This window comes from Hippocampus comes, unplaced genomic scaffold (genome assembly GCF_001891065.2).
Source record: "Hippocampus comes isolate QL1 unplaced genomic scaffold, H_comes_QL1_v1.1 scaffold275, whole genome shotgun sequence".
NCBI lineage: Eukaryota > Metazoa > Chordata > Actinopteri > Syngnathiformes > Syngnathidae > Hippocampus > Hippocampus comes.
The window spans coordinates 789419-802420 of NW_017804971.1; the positions used below are offsets into that span (position 1 = coordinate 789419).

The 13002-nt window shown below is 41.4% G+C and overlaps 1 protein-coding gene across 6 annotated transcripts in view; it reads left to right on the forward strand.

Moving 5' to 3' along the window:
* The window catches only part of kif26ba (kinesin family member 26Ba), a 73289-nt gene that overhangs the window by 12907 nt on the left and 47380 nt on the right, over positions 1-13002 (forward strand). The gene's annotated exons all lie outside the window — the stretch shown is intronic.

The following is a 13002-nucleotide window of genomic DNA, read 5'->3' on the forward strand; positions in this document are numbered from 1 at the left end:
CGTGCGTGTGTGTGTGTGTGTGTGTGTGTGTGTGTGTGTGTGTGTGTGTGTGTGTGTGCGCGCGCGCGCGCGCGCGCACATACACACACACACACACATTTATTTATTTCTTTATTTATTTTTTTCCGGAATTTTCAGAAAAGTCCACTTTCATCTCTGCTAGTTTTAAGCTTTAATAGTGTGGTATGTGTGTGTTCTTTGCTGTTTTTCTTTTCTTTTTGTAAAGCAGAGTTAAAGCACTGAGGGGCAAGGCACCCTGGTGCTTCCGTGGACTCAATGTCAGCCTCATTCTGATTTTTCTCTCTGTCAATTTTTTCTCCATTGAAGGAACTAATCATGCAATGCATGAAAAGCAGAAAGTCAATGATGCAAAGAGGAATTTCTATCACACCTTTTGACGATTATAATAATAATAAGACCTTTTTATGATTAGAATAGTAATAATCCTGCTCACAAATGCCACAGAAAACTGTGATTGGACAAAAATGCACACCGGTGATTTCATTAACAGTATATATGTGTGAATGGCAAGAACACACCGCTGTACACTGCAGGGTGGTAGTTAAAGTGGTTAAAGCACCTGATGCCTTGAAGTCCAACGCTACCATGGCAACTGCCTCTCCATCATACAGTCAGGCGTCAGACTCCTGGCCACGCTTTCACACTACCTGTCAGTGTGATACATGAATTGAGATGTCCCTGATACTTCATCTTATCATCTTCCTAGCCAGCCATCGAATCAGATTTTTTTTTTTTTTTTGGCATTGCGGTTACTTGTTCTTTTAAGTCTGAAGATTCCAGAAGCAGAGCCTAGATGAGAAATTGTAGCTGGCCCAATGTTTCTCTCGCATCATGTGCCAGCAACTCCAACCCTCCGACTCTGTGAAGTCTCATTCGTTGATCGGTTTATTTGAAGACCCGCTAACTGCACTTCAAACACGAGTCAGGCAGCTGCCATACAAGCTCACATACATACACTCACTGTCACAGGCTGTCAAATAGAACACATTCATCTCCTCTGATCGCACTAGGTGTCATGCCGAGGTGTGAGGGAGAAAGGACATACTGCATGTGTGTGTGTGTGTGTGTGTGTGTGTGTGTGTGTGTGTGTGTGTGTGTGTGTGTTCTTTAAATTCATGGTTATATATTTCAAGTTTTGAACAAATTCCAGATTAAGTATGTTTCTGTTAGTTTTTCAGATAGAAGGCCAATCTTCATTTTCGTGCTGGGCCAAATCGAGTTTAGCGTGTTTGTGAATTTGGTAGATTGCGCTACGCCTTCTATCACACGCCCCCAGCGCATCTGGCAATTTGGTGTCCATAAGTAGACTAGATTTTAGACTACCTAAAAGTACGTTGAAATTTTGGCGCAGGGTGTTATAATGAGACTACTTCTACTGCAAGATCTTCACTTGCGGATGCTGGGAAGCTGGCTGGTGTAAAGTGGGCACTAGGAGGCCGCCTTCAACTCATGGTGTGGCATATTTTACTCTATTTTGTAGCCAATAAGATGACCTAAATCGAATAAACATTGCATATCTCCAAAACCATCACTTTGTAGGAAAGCCAACTAAACGGCATGTTTGTTGAGCCATTAACTTTGCATCGTCAAAGAGAGCTCGTCATTTCCCCTTCAAATGGCCAATAAATAAATCGTAGGCTATAGATTTGTGTAGAACTGTGAAATTGAGCAAAATCTGGAGAAAGCAGTAACGACATTGTAAATGAATACCTCTCTGAGAGTCTCAACCAAAACTGAACATCATCTTTGGAGAATCTGCATTTTTATATATCCATACTGATAGCTACATTGTACACTCCATTTTTTTTACTGTGGATAGCGGTGTGAATCCAGATCTAAAGTATGTACGCCTCTAACAATTGAGCTGAGAAGTACTAACTGGATCAATTTACAATAGTTGAGAAAAAGTGACATCATTTCCTTAACCTTAAGCCTTTGTCTATTGGTGTTTTTGTGTCTTAAAAGTGGAGCTTTTTAATTGCAGTTAATCATGAGAAACTAGACCGATATGTGGATTCGGTTTTAGAAAGTTAGGACAAAATAACTCGGCGCCTGATCAAAAGTTTCCCATAAATTATGATGGTCCTTGGCACCGTGTTACATTCATGAAGGACCGCATGGCAAGCAAACACGCGCGTTGACCTGCACCTATTAAATTCCAAGGAGGGCTATTTACTATCTATTGTTTGAGGACACATTGTGCAAAAGGCAGAAGATGAAATAAGAGCTAAAGAAGAAATTTCAACAGTTGTTTCTACAGTTGCGCCACACAGACTCGTCCACAGAAGTTTTGAATTATTTTACAATCGGGATTTTCCCACACGCAGCTAGATTTATTTACATCAGAGTGTGATTGACGATACTCACTTGACAGCATCTGAGACAGTTGTAAAGATTGCATTACACATATCAGCAAATCTGCTTCTTGTAAATCTAATCTTCTGTTATCTGCATTCATTACGGATCTTTTTTTTGAACATCAGATGGACAAACATACCAGCAAAAACACTATTCAGATCAAGATTAGAGCTTTCCAAAGATAATGATCAATCCAATCTCCCTGTCTCCTTGTCAGAGATTAATTAATTTAACAATATGCTTACATTGCATGCTGCAGATATGTTGCCCCTTTTCTATGGCCAAACAATTGTAAACAGCTCTTGGTGCAGTGTGTTGTATTTATAACATTTAAGAATCGAATTTAACTGAATGAGCACACTTTTTTTGGGGGGGGGGGGCAAATTGCACTCTTGCAACTTGCACTCTCTTTGAATGTTTCACATAGATTTTTTTAACTTAGATTTGCGCAAAGCAACATCACTGAATTCTCACTCTTTATCAGGAACAAGGAAGTAAAGAGGACAAATGAGTAAAGTATGACAAAGATAAAGCCTTGCTAGATAGAGTCTGTGTTGTGTGTGTGTGTGTGTGTGTGTGTGTGTGTGTGTGTGTGTGTGTGTGTGTGTGTGTGTGTGTGTGTGTGTGCGTGTGCGTGCGTGTGTGGTGAAGACAGAGAATTAAATTGGCTGCTTGTTTCTCGCTTGCGCCTCAGTCAGACTCTGAATAGCCTCGAGCAGTTCAACTTTCCAATTACCTCAAGCAGATGGAGCCCGCATGGCTCGATTTAAAGGCTTTGAAATTGTTGTTGTTGTTTACTGTTATCTACTTTTGACTGTACGTCTGGGATCGTGTTATGCAGCCCTATGTATCCCTCTCAGACCCTCTTCCTACTCACTCGACAATCTACTGGACATCCAATCAAATGTGCCATGCTGGATCTTCCTGCACAGCAGGAGACAAGCAGCTGTTCTAATGCACTCGATGCTCAAGGCCTGCGGGTCGAATCTGGCCAGCCATATGGAATTACATTGCTATCTGTTGCACCCGAGTAAGGTTTATGTTTTGTAGAAAATGCTTTTTTAATGTGACATTTGATTGGAAAACCACAAATGTATTTAAAAATATTGGATTTAAGGTGATGGGAGAATTAGAACTATCTTTGTCAATGTTGTGTGCTAGTGGATCACTGCGGAAATGTAGCGAGACTTCCCACACGGTAGCTTCCATCATATTGTTCATTCGTGCTACAATTCTGCAAATTTTTCACAATTGGTTCTCAATGTGATTAATAAACCATCAATTCCAGCCAATCAACACAATTCCGAGCAATCAATCAATTATAATTGCTCGAACTTCCCTGTGCTAATGTTAGTGTAAATCCATATATGATGTCTCAGTGAGTTTCTACCGATCCCGCGGAGGCGCGGCGCTAAACAGTTGTACACTGTGCTTGCTCTCAGGAGGTCCCGTGAATGAATGGGTGCTACTGTGTGAATGTGACACCTGAAGGCACACTCAGTTGGCGCTGGCTTGGACCGTTTGCAAGGAATATTCGTTGAAGAGGCTGTTAAGACGGTTCAAGTGCACACTCAGAGGGGTGTGTTTATTTTGTTTTCTTTTCAAACAAGTTTCCACACACTTGGCTTTCCCTCCTACCTTAGAGTTACTCAGGGCTTTTTGCGTTTTTTGTGGGGGATTTTTTTGTTTTTTTTTTAAAGTTTGGGTTATTTCAAGTCGACAGAGGCATGAACTGACTTCACGAAACCTTTAAGGCTCTTGATGGATTGTAGTGTACTCTACTGTACTTCTGAAATCAGGAGAAAGCCTCCGCTGTGTTCTAGCCAGAATGCGGAGGTTTGAGGTGCTTATTATACCCTATATAACCTGAAGTTGTCAGGCAGATTGACCTCATGAGCATCCCTCACTAACCTTGGGATGGAAGGATCCTGAAAGGAGGAACATATGGAGGGGAGAAAGAACGGTTGGGGAGGGCAGTGCGAGTGTGTTCAGGTTTTGGACATGGCAGCAAGATAGATTATCTAAGACGACAAACAATTCATCAATGTCACATTCATTTAAGGGGGGAGAGGAGGGGGAGAGAGAGAGAGAGATCCTGTGCTATTGCAAAAGGGAAATATAAAGGGTTGTTCACTGCCACCTTTGCATTTATTTATTTATTTTTCACACCAATATCAGTATGAGTATTCACGTTATGTACTCCTCGATGCAGTACCCATATCACTGATACCGTACATAAATTTCAGTTCACTCAATGACAGGTAAGTGTGAACAAAGACCTCGCTTTCTGTCTGAACGTGACTTAAACACAGAGGTCCATAATTTCACTTGAATCCAGAACTTCTTATATTGAACCACAGTGTGAAACAATGACACAAAATATTATAAAATATAGATACATACAAGCACATTAAACATTAGGCAATGATGCGCTTGATGAAGTAACAATATGGTGACAGAAAATCATTCTAAAGCTTACTTCTGCTCAGACCATGTCTCAGTGCCCACTTCACTGCACGATGTGATTCTCCCATGATGAGACCAGTGCACTGCATTCAAGGTGAATGAAAGGAGTCACTTTGATTGGCCATGACTGAAGTCAGCTGTGACCACTCCCACAGCAGTGCAGCCCTCCTTCTACCAGCCTGTCCTAGTGTACGAAATGAGCAACATTGGTTCTAATCTGTATTTGCACGAAGTTACGCCACGTGCAAAATTCATGCCGGTCCCGAAAATAAAGCATTTGGTGGTTAACGTCAAAGAAACAAAGATGAGAAAATGCACAAAGTTCATTTTGTTCAAACTTGGGCACAGACATTTAAGAGTCGATTGCTACATGTGGCGCATCTGTTTTCAGTATTTTGTACCCACTTAAAACAGTTTATTATCCCACTACAAACACTCACTGGTCAAGCCAACCTATTTTTGCACCCACATGTGAATGCACTCTGTACAAAACCCTGTTTTTGTGGGCAGCGTTTTATCCTTGTAGTATGGCTGACCCAACCAATTAATTATGGCTGTCAAGGTCTGCATGAAAGTATTCTATGTCAAAGTTAAGCTTGTCATCAACATCATCATTGAAAGGGCTTCAAAAGGCTATCAGCGGACATTCATGTGGACCATGCTTCTTGCATGTAGCCATTCAAAGGTTTCAAGGATGCAACCATTTACGAGGACGCATCAAAATCTACACACCACCAGCCTGACTGAGGGACGACTTGCATGGATTACTAGGGGACGCAGACAACCCTCATATTTCAACGCCTGGCGGTGGTGCGTGTGTTTTCGAGGACGTTGATGCATTGTAAAAAACACTTCTGGTGATTTATAGGAGGCCGTTAACAGCAACTGAATTTGGATCCACATAAGACACAGGCGCAGTCTGATGGAGGGCCACCACGCTGCTTTCTGGAGGTTTGGTCACAGTCAATGAGCAAAGTGTAATTAGCTTCACACAGCTCTTTAGTTAGGTCTGTGTTTGAAGACATGTTCAGATGACCAAAATTACTTATTCCCAAATGACCGTTAGGGGAAGGCTCGGTGGCACATACACATCCAAACGTGAAGATGCAAACACACTAAAAGTCTCAAGTGAACAACAATCCAGCAAGTTATTTACATTCCCCTGCAGCTACTTCGCTCGGTAAGCTAATTAATTTCTGCATCGCCATAGCAATGCAAACATCACTGCATCTTTTCTTTGTTACTGCGTCTCAACATCACAAGTGTGTCGATTTGTTTGTTGAAATGCATGTGTGTGCATGTTCACATTGTTTCCAGCAGTTATTACTGAATCATATGAGGGAATGGGAAATTACCAGTGTGATAAAAAATTTTCAGAAAAGGGATAAGAAGGGACACATAATAAGTATAAAGATGTTTGTTACATGTAGGATTCAAGGTAGGTTTTTGGACATTAACAACATGCTGTCTTGCGGCATCGTTTATGCAATTTGGTGTTATGTTTTCGCTAGCTAGCTAGCTAGCTAGATAGATAGATAGATAGCTAGATAGATAGAGAATAGATAGATGTATTCTTTCTTTTACAGTCACAGTGTCAAAAAAACTCTCTCGCCCCTTCCCCCCCACTCAATTCAGTGCCACTTTTCACCTACAGTAAAATATGACGATGAACAAAAGGTGTTTCCGCTTATGTCAAACTTGACCTTAACTTGAAACATTCATTCATCTTTTTAAAATGATTACATATGTTTTGTTCATATTCACTTTTGCACAATGGCTCATTTTCTCATACCAATTTGATATGTAAAGTACCTTTATAAGTGTATTTGACTGTGGGTTGCTCATCTTTTGTTCATACTGAGTGAGATTGAATAATTTGACATTTATTTTCCGTAATGAAATTAAGATATCAAAACAGACTGCATCTAAAATTTGGATGCTACACAGATAGTAATGCTTTGTTTGGATTGATGCAAGCTGCAACCACAATTCTACACATATTGTTCCATTAATACCTCTTGGACAGCGACAATCAAAAGAGAATATTATGCACATGAGAAAATATTTGTTTGTTTGTTTGTTTTTTAAACCATCATAAGCCTGTATTTTCTAATTAACGAAGACCACATTTACATAATTTCCAAAGGATGTAGAATCAAAGCGATCCAAATCAGCTTGGATGCTCATCACTGCAGCTTGTGGCAAAATTATTATTCTTAGAATTGGCTCAGTCTGTTTGCCAAGAGGATTTGGTATGGTTCTATGTGCTTTTCTTACATCCATCCATCCATTTTCTAGAGCTTTTGACCACATTAAGGTGACCTCGGGCGAGAGGCAGGGTACACCCGTGATTGGTTGCCAGCCCATTGCATGGTGCATAGAGACAAACTTTCACATTCGCACCTATAGACCATTTTAGTCTTCACTGAACTAAAATGCATGTTTGTGGAATGTGGGAGGAAGCCGGCATACTGGAGAAAACCATTCAAGCAACATACAAACTTCTCAAAGGAAGGCCGAAACAGAATTTGTGATGCAGATGTGCTGACCAGTGACCACTATAGCATCATGCTGCCAATTGTTTTGTCAGTAAACAGCACATAATTCTGTCATGGATAACTGGCCTAATCCCATTGCAGGGGACCGGGACAAATATCTGCAATGTGTTTTTGTTTTGTACAAGATGCCCTCACGAGCTACCAAAGATAACAATATTCCATAGTTCGGTTTCAACTGTGTTTCTATCTAAATATTATCAATCCAGGATATTTTGCTGCGGTTAGATTTCATTTTGTTCCCACAGCTCTATATTATTGGTCAGTCCACATGTGTGTGTGATATGCTTTAGCGATTGACAAATATAAAGTGTTGGCTTGCTGTCTCTGACAATGCAATGTTGATGGTTGGGAACAAACATGGCGTTTGTGGGGTCTCCTGAAGTGATTATTTTGGAGATACAAGGATTCGACCCGATGTCAGCAATATCTAAATTATATGCTGGACGTACAGTATATTTAGCGTTTGTCTAAACACACCAGTCTTAAAGAAAATAACATTTTAGTGAGTTCAGCTTCAAGCCATCATGCCATCAATCTGTCGTTATGCTAGCTATCACGGCATACACAGGAAGCCTGCTAGCCTGAGTTATAGCTAGCTAGCCTGGTTTGGTCACAAGACGGTGCGCGTACAGCATGTTGTGCTACAAACCTTTATCTGTTAAAATACCGCAACATTTGAATGTTTTATTGTCTGAAACAATTTAACTTATATCAATATTTTCCAATATTTATAGCTGTACTCATTTGTGTCATTTGCATTTTCCCCCAATTATAATGTAAGAATGATAACATAACATTACATTTTCATTCATAACAGTTCACCATATTGTGCATTTTTTGGTTTTAATTACCTCATTAAAATACTATTAACCATCTTTCAAAGGCACTATATAGAGTAAATTAACTTAAAAATATATTGTTATTTCATTCGATTTTCATTCATCATTCTTACGGAATGGTTGAGAAGGATGACATGGCTCTGTGTTAGTGTGAGGATAAAACACACATTTAATGATAATTGATAATTGATAATAAAAGCATACATAATGAGGCAGACAAACGGCATCTTGAAAGTGGATGTGTGTGTGTTTGGCGTGTCACTGAAACCATTTATAACGTGTCATGGACCTTGATTCTGCGCTGGACAACACACTCAATACTTTACACCTAAACACACTGTCACTCCCCATCATATCATGTTCTATGATCACTGTCGATCCTACTTGAAATTTATAGCATTTTCACACTCTCTTTTCGCTCTTTCCATTTCTACTCCCTGCTCATCCCGTTATCATGGCTTCACACTCGCCTTCTGCCTTGCGTGCATGTAGGTGTGTGTGTACCGTGAATGTGAGTGCAGGGGACCGTCTGCGTCTCTTCTGCATGAATTCACTGATCCCAGACCTGCTGGGGAATATGGCTTCATGTGTGCATATCATCCAGCGCATGAAAGCGAATATATATGATATGATGGGAGCTAAATGAGTTTTGGAGGGGAAACAGAGGGGTTGCCTTCCTTGGTCACTCACTTGGAACTGATTATATTGTGTATATACACACACACACACACACACACACACACACACACACACACACACACACACACACACACGCACACACGCACACACACACACACACATTGATGCTTTTTGCTTTTCTAAATCTGAATTTTTGTTCTATTCTTCCTTTCTTTGTGATGAGAAGAAGAAGAGACACAAAAGGATTTAACGGTTGAGGGCTGCACTCACACTAGCATTACAAACGTCATCTAATACCAAAACCAGTGGCGGTTCCGGGCATGTGCGACATCGTGCCCCTATAAACAAGCAGATTCAACGTGAACATAGCAGTTTTGGTGATATAGCCTGTCAAAAAGGCACAAATTCACCCCATGCATGGGGTAAAGTTGAGCATAGGACTGGGCTATTTTATTGAGCCATCTCCCTTTTATCCCCTCACTATGTCCCCAAGCCTTCCCACTTTTCGTTTTTCAAACTTTTATCCTCATCATCCATCCGATTTCTCTCTCTCTCTCTCTCTCTCTCTCTCTCTCTCTCTCTCTCTCTCTCTCTCTCTCTCTCTCTCTCTCCTTTCATCTATTCATCCCTGCTCTGCACCAATATCACAAAACTCCCCACTTTACTACATTCAGTTTGTCCAGATTGCCAGAGTAGATGTCGACTTAAAAAAATCGACTTAAACATTTTCCGTAATACCTGCTTTAAAAAATGTATCTGGATCCAGATGATTTTATTTTTTGCAACCACTTGATGAAATAAAATGGAGTCAATTTAACAAAATTTTCTTCAGTGTATGTTGATTTTGATGCCATGCAAAGGTATTAGGACACTGCTGGATTAAGAATGTGATTCTGCTTACTTCACCTAATGTCTTTTAACATAAATTGTTGTCATAAAAAAGCCATAAAATGCCAAACAAAAAGCATAAACTTAGCATGAATCATTTGACACTCAACTGACGTCTTGTGAGATCCCACGTGAAGTCAGCATATTACCTCACTGTGCCTCTGCAGAAATGTCATGGATTGTGATCCATTGCACTCTGGTAAAGGCTGCAAGTCAGTATGTGTGTCCGTAGTGTGTGTTGGGTTTTGATTGACAGTCCAAATACTTGAAATACTGAGTGTATCTACGGTGTGCACACTTGTAGAAAAATATTGAGGGTGTAACATGACCAAGTTGACATCTCCCATCAAATCTTAGTATCCCTTTATGCCAAGTCGACACGGGCACACACGCACAAACATGCACACGGCGTTGCATAGAGTGATTGTCACCGAACCACAAGTCACTGAGGTCAATGTTCCGTCCGCCTTTTCGGCCTCACAACATTTTTTTCTGTCACTCCCTCACGTCCTGCACACATCGTGTTTGTCCGTCCCTGTCGGAGGAAATGAATCAGGCGCACACATCGCCTATCGGGCGGCGAGACTGATGGCGTCGCTCTTGGAATACTGATGAACTCGAAGACGAGCGGCATGGCTGGAAGACTGACAAGGGAGTGGAGGGAACAGGCAGCACACTCATTCTCAAGAAGACATTCTTATCTAGCCACCGCTGTGCTAATATTTTTAATGAGGTAATGGGGCCGATTATCAGGTTTTAAAGACAATTTGGCATCGTCTTCGGGAAATAAAATTGCCCACATCCTCCCATCAAATAGCTTTTCTTCTAATTGAGCTGGAGCTTGTCCGCAAACATAACAACATGTTACGGGGCTAATGATGGTATTTGTACCGGCGGAAAGCAGGCTAATCTATAAAGTTACAACTGTTTGCAAAAGTAAGAGACTAAACCGAATTTGAGTGGATAGGGGAAATCGAGAAGCGCATAGGAGAGAGAATTCAGTGAAATGAAATGTTTGTGAACAGTGCACACTAAATGCTTCTTACACCCAGAATGAACAACCTCCCACCCCCACAGTCCACCTCCACCACCTAGCCCACACCTCTCATGTTCCTTTTTTCAAATCAGGGAGCTTGGTTGCCACTCCATTCTCTCTAATTTGGTACAATAAGGCCCCTCAATTCACGCATCAAGCAGCATGTCCACTTCTTTGCTCCTTCAGTGTGTGCGTGTGTCAGAGAGCGAGAGCGAGAGCGAGAGAGAGAGAGAGAGAGAGAGAGAATGGCTGATATGAGCAAGGAGAGAAGTCAAACTACATTAAATGTTCCTTTTTCTACAGAACTGTCAATTCCTTCCACCAATAAGGAAAGACTGGCGAACCAATTGCTATTTATTGGAACGTTATTTTCAGTTGTTAAATCACAAAAGCATTACACACTAGTTGTCAGCAAATTATTTCTTGAGGCAAGTTGTTTCTAGGTTTGGATTTGAGCATCCCCCTTGCAGCTAAAGCCAGGAAAGGCTCAATTGTCTGATGTCTCTAAAAGATTATCCTGAGCTATTACCCTGTAGTGTGGGCTGTCTTCAGTCTTTTTTTTTTTTTCTCGGCAGTCTGCTCAGAAACAGTACAAGCCGACAGTCGTCAAGGCTAAACCCATTCAAGAGTGTGGCTGAGGCAGCCGACGCCATGATTGTGACGTATAACACAAGGATAGCCAATTAGGAAGGAACCCAAAGCTCGTGCTCTTGCCAGTAGATGGGCAGCTAGTTGTGTTGAGAGTTTGTTTAATGAGTCATCCAAGTCATTCTAACAATAAAAAGTGACAAGTGGAAGAGTTTGCAACCGCAAAGTAGTTACCAGGAAAGTCTACAGTTAGTTGAGAGAGTAAGGCAATTGTCAGTAGACATAGTGGTTGTGTGTGATGGTCTGTAATGGTCATTGCGAGTACACCACACACTCTGGTATTGCAGTAAACACATACGAGTCCAGGTTTTCTTGGTCGTGTAAGTCAGGGTCATTGAAAAAAATGGTCAAGATATCAAAAAAAATAGGTATGGTTGTACACTGAAGACCCCATTAATAAATACTCAGTTTTGCACTATTCTCCACTGGCCACAACTTGAGGTACACCTGTTAAATCAACATATTTCGCCGAAGCATATGTAGTGTAGTTCTCCACTAGTGCAAAAAAAGATAATACCAATATTACCCATGGAGTCACCTACAGCAGGGGTGTCACACCCATTTTTGTCATGGGAAAAATGGCCTGTTGGTTTAATAATAGTTGACATTGCAGACTTTAGTGCAGTGGGTGTGGTGCCAGTTCCGACTCAATGCCCCATTCAGAAGCACCCGGTGATTGACTGGTAGATAGTCTGCACCAAATCAGCTTGGATAGACTCCAGCCTCTCCAGGCTAGAAGGACTGCGAGAATACTGACAAATCTAAAGTCGACTGATAGTATACTGTCTGTGCTTATCTCGCACATCCACAGAAAAACTATTGAGCCTACAGTGAAAAATCAAGACATACATTCATGACTATCATGGGCAATTCTGCCGTGCGCCAGTCAGCTCGAGATGCCGGATGAATGTATGTGTGGTGTGTCACGCCAGTCAGGATTAGGCGTGCTTGGACACTTGCCGGCTCGTATGTCAATGTTTAAAACTTATTTTCTTGTCAGTTTGTCTCAGTAACAAGGCACTTTTTATCCCAGTGCACATCTTGTGTGTGTGTGTGTGTGTTTGTGTACCTGTGGTTTGTTGATACAGGCAGCTCTCTGGTTGAGAGGCTACCTTTTACCATCAGATGAAATGCAGCCTTGTGCGAACACACACACACACACACACACACACACACACACACACACACACACACACACACACACACACACACACACACACAGGCTGTATTGATCGAGTGCGAAACTGTATGAGGTCCTTTATTAATAGATGCCCGCTTGTCTGTGTCAGACAGTGTATGTCATGGACACTTTGCCATACCAAAAGGCCACCAAGACTGAGATTCACCCCATAAACAGTTGCAGTACGGAAAACTCATTTGGGTCTGGAAGGGCTTGCCTCTGGAGGTGTAAAAATATTTGAAAATTTGGACTGCAGCGTGGTTATCGTCTGCGTGTCTGCCTCACTGTCCAAAAGTTAAAATCTTGGCTCGGGGAGTGATTGATAGCTACGAACTCCCTTCGCGAGCTACTGGTAGCTGGAGATCTACT